Source organism: Chinchilla lanigera, unplaced genomic scaffold, assembly GCF_000276665.1.
Source record: "Chinchilla lanigera isolate Chin_1 unplaced genomic scaffold, ChiLan1.0 scaffold00013, whole genome shotgun sequence".
In the NCBI taxonomy this organism is placed as follows: Eukaryota; Metazoa; Chordata; class Mammalia; order Rodentia; family Chinchillidae; genus Chinchilla; species Chinchilla lanigera.
The window spans coordinates 17,806,860-17,811,614 of record NW_004955414.1 but is presented as its reverse complement, the minus strand read 5'-3'; positions in this window follow the sequence as shown (position 1 = coordinate 17,811,614).

The following is a 4,755-nucleotide window of genomic DNA, read 5'->3' as shown; positions in this document are numbered from 1 at the left end:
GTTCATTTGCTATCATAAAAAGAAACAAAAAAATATTTAGGAATAAATTTTTGAAAGATGTATACAGTAGATACAGCAAGAAATATTAAAGTGAAAAGCCAGGTGCATTCACTAGGGATGTAGCTCAATGAGAAAACCCTGGGTTCAATCTTTACTATCTCCCCCAAATTATTAAACTGGTAGGAAAATTTAAAGACCTACATAAATGGAGAGATGTACAATGTGCTTGAAATACAGTAATCAATACTGTCCAGGTGTTCATTTCTTATTCGTGGTCATCTTTAAGATAAACCAATTAAAATTTTACTCAATTTCCCCTCCTCTATGAGCCACTTTGCTGAAGCAATGTTTATTCACCAGCTTTCCTGAAGTACGATGGATACACAAATGCAGTGTAACTTGATACCTTGTGATGTTATGTACACACCAGTGAAACTCACAATCAGATAATACACACAACCATCACACCCAAAAGCTTCTCCATGGCTTTTCTCTTTGTTTGCTTGAGTTTTTTAAAATGGGATTTTACCAGAGCCCAGGCTGACCTCAAACTTGCACTCTTCCTCAGCCTGGTCCATGTGGGGATTACACTAGTGCACCGCTATGCTCAGCCCTATAGGTCCTTATGTAATACTTTTTTCCACTTTTCGTGATTCCTCAGACAACCAATGATCTGTACCAGGGTTTGCATAGGCTGGAATTTTATATAAGCAGAATCATAAAAATGTACTCTTGTGCTCCACTTTTTTTTTTACTGAGGAATCTGAGATTTACGGATGTTGTGTCAACTGCTTCATGGCTGAGTGGTGTCCCACAGCATGCACATCCCGTGTTTCTCTCTATCCCCGGCTGGTTTTTTGTTTTGAGAGAGTCTTGCAAAGTCACTAAATTGTTCAGAGCGGGCTTGAATTTGAGATCCTTCTGGGTCAGCCTTCCAGGGGACTGGGATTACAGGCATATGCTTTTAATACTCATTTGGGTTTTTTCCAGTTCTAAGCAAATACAAATAAAGCTGCTATGTACACTGTGTAAGTCTTTGTATGGACACGTTTTTTTCTTATGGGTGTTTTCTTTATGGAATGACTGGATTACAGAAGTAGGTATTTTACTGTTAGAAATTTCCATACTGTTTCCCCAAAATCTCGTTATCAGCTGTGTTTAAGAATTTATTATTTCCCTTCTCACCAACACATGGTATGGTTAGTGATTTTAATTTTAGCTTTTCTAACATGTGCAGTAGTACCTCATTGTGGCTTTAATTTGCATTTCCCCAGTGACTAACAATTTCTTTCATGTCCTTTCTTTTCTGAAGTGTCTATAAAATCTTTTGCCCTTTTTCTTTTTCTTTTTTTTTTTTTTTTTCTTTTTGAGACAGAGTCTCACTATGCAATTCAGGCTGGCCTTGAGCTCACTTTGTAGTCCAGGTTGGTCTCAAACTTGTAATGATCCTCCTGTCTCAGTCTCCCCAGTACTGGGATTACAGGTATGCACCACCATGCCTGGCTTTTTTTTTCTCTTTTGCTGGGGACTGAACCCAGGACATTACACACTAGGAAAGCAACACTCTACCACTGAACTACATACATCTTTAACCCTTTTATAAATTTTACTTTCAGACAGGGTCTCATTAAATTGCCCAGACTGCTGGGCATGGTGGCACACACCCGTAATCCCAGCAATTGGGAGGCTAAGACAGGAGGATTGTGGCAAGTTCCAGGCCAGCCTGAACTACACAGTAGGACCTTGTTTCCAAAAAACAAAACAAAAAATTGTCCAAGCAGAGGCTGGCCTAGCACTTGTGATACTTTTCTCTCCTGAGTAGATGGGATTACAGGTATGCACCACCACACCTGAATTATGCCTGCTTTTTACTGGATTGCTTTTCTATCTATATTTTAAAATCTTGCCCCTTAATCAAGTATTTTCTCAGTTTATGGCTTTTCTCTTTTCTTTGAGACAGGGTCTCACTATGTAGTTCAGGCCAGCCTTGACTATGTAATCCAGGCTAGCCTATGAATTCACGGCGATCTTCCTGCCTCAGCCTTCTGAGTGCTGCGATTACAGATGTGTACAGGTGTGTGCCACCATGTTTTACCAAGGACTTTTGTTCCTCACTGGCTGCTTGCTGAATGAAGGATGCCCCTCAGCTCCTTGCTACATGGGGCTCTACAAAGGCAGTTCACCACACGGCAGGTTGCTAAATACAGAAGTAAAAGAGATACAATGGGAAGAAGACAGAAGCCACTCCTTCAGAACCTAACTGCTGAAGTGACATCTCACTTTTGCTGTGTTCTATTCTTTAGGAGCAAGGCACTACATCCAGCCTATACTCAAGGGAAGAGGATGACAGAAGAGCATGCATTCCAGAAGGCAGGGATCAGCAGCCAGTTCAAAATTCTTTTTGCCTCCAGTACTTTAATTCTTCCCATTTTTTAATCTTCCTGGAATTGCTACTGGATGTTTTTACTTAAACGATTAACCTCCTTTTTGGTTCTTTTCAAATTAAAAAAAAAAAAAAATTGACAGTACTGGGGATCTAACTCAAGGCTTTGTGCATGCTAGGCAAGCTCAACCTTTTAGAGACCAAGTGCCCAAACTACGATACAAAACCCACTTATTTTCACAAAGTGCCAACATTGCAATTAAACCTCAATACTGAGGTTTTAGTGGCATGTATGGCATACGTTTGCCACCACTGTCCTAGAGCCATATGAATAAAATGGAACAAACTTAAATCAAGCGCAAGAGTACACACAATCAAGAGATGCGATAAACATGGGATGTATGAGGCTGCTGCTGGAGTGACATGTCAGTTTTACAGTAACCTTTTTATTTTTATTTTTAGTAAGTAGGGATACACTCCAAAAATAGTAATAGAATAATATGGTAAATAAATCATTAACATAGTTAACTTATCAAGTACTATGCATGTACATAGTTGCACTGTACTTTTTTATATTACTGGAAACCTAGCAAGTTTGTTCACACCGACATCACCACAGAGAATGTGCTGTGCTACAATGTCATGGTATCGCTGACAGGAATTTTTTTAGCTGTTACAATCAGATGGGACCACCATCATAAATATGGTCTATCATCGACAAAAATGTCATTATGTGGCGCATGACTGATGACTGAATATCCTATTACTTTACCAGGGCTGTTCTTCAGGTTTCAACCACTCTTCTACTCTGCGGAACAAGTGAGAAGAGTCATCTGACTCCCCAGGGTTTTTAAACACCTGTTCATGTTTGTTATTTTTCTGAGTTCCACATTCCCTTTGTAGTTCTACAAATGGAGGAAAAAGCATATGCTAAATTCAACACCTTGGCAGGAATGGGAGGCAAAGTCAGTGATTGTTTTCTTTCGTGCTTTATTTATGTATTTTTGGCAGCAAAACTGTGTTTCTTTAAAAAAAAAACCTAGACTATGAACACACTTCACTGCTTCAATTGAAGAACCCCAAGCCAAATAAAAAGGCCAATATTAAAAGCAGCATACTGGTTACTTTCTTAAAGATACATAAAAAGAATCAAATACAACAGTGTGGGAAGACAATTACCTCCTTTTGAGAAATCACAACTCCTTCCAAATAAAGAATGTGAGCAATCTGCCATATTGGATCAATATTTATTTTAGGACATGCCATGTCAAAATAAAACATAAGAGTCAATCCTTGCTTTTAACAATAATATTATATTATAAAAGCACTTTACAACTCCATCCCATCTTTAAGTATAAGTTACAGGTATGTGGGCTAATGATTATCTGAAAGCATTTCTCTCTTCAGATAGATAATCCAAGTGCTCTCTGAATATTACAAGGTGACTACAGTGAGAAGTGGAGGAAGAAGAGAGAGGAGTAAGGTTTTCCCAGTTATGGGTTCTGTTGCAATGAGGACATGAAGAAGTATGAAGTTATTTCTGTTGTCTTTTCATCTTTATACTGTGTTAAGTAATGCTTACAACATAAACTCAGCAGGCTTTTTCTGAGCTGTAACTCAGAGTTTTAATCCCTGCAAACAATGTATTTACAAATGTGTTTATTAACTTACACAGCAATCTCACAACAACTAGTAAAGATTAAAAGGGTGCACTCCTAATATATTTGTTTGCAGTGTTTTAAGGGAAATACATATTGCCATGGTGATGATGCTCTAAATAGTCAACAAAAAACATCTAAAATGAGTTTTAAAAAATGGCAAAGAAATAAATATCACCAAAAAAAGATTAATTGTAGCTTAAATATAAAACTAAATCACTAGTTAATTAATCAAACTATACATATCTAATAAAAAGCAAAATCAGCCTAAACGACCCAACATTTAAAAAATGCTAAAAAAATAAGGCATAAATCTGCATAATATTGACTTATATTTCCATTCTCTCCTTTTCCTCTTCAAATTTGCTTTTTCTGACCTGCCTCTGCAGCGATGGCAAACCTTTCAGAGCTTTCAATGATACGAACAGCCTGCCGTGGCATGCATACTGTAGGTTTGCCACCACTGCTCTAGGGGCTTACAAGAAAATTATTTCTATCTTCAATTTGACCTCAAATGTCCAGAACAGAATATCTGCTATTTTGCAAGGGTTCTTCGTTGGTAAGCTTTAGATAGCATTTTTTAAAGCTATAATAGTTTTGACCATGATACCAAATGTAAATTCTTCGGCTGATTCTTCTTAACGAATGACTTTTACAATGCCTTCCTTGCATAGCATTTTAAAAAAAACGAAAAAAAAAAAAAAAAAAAAAAAA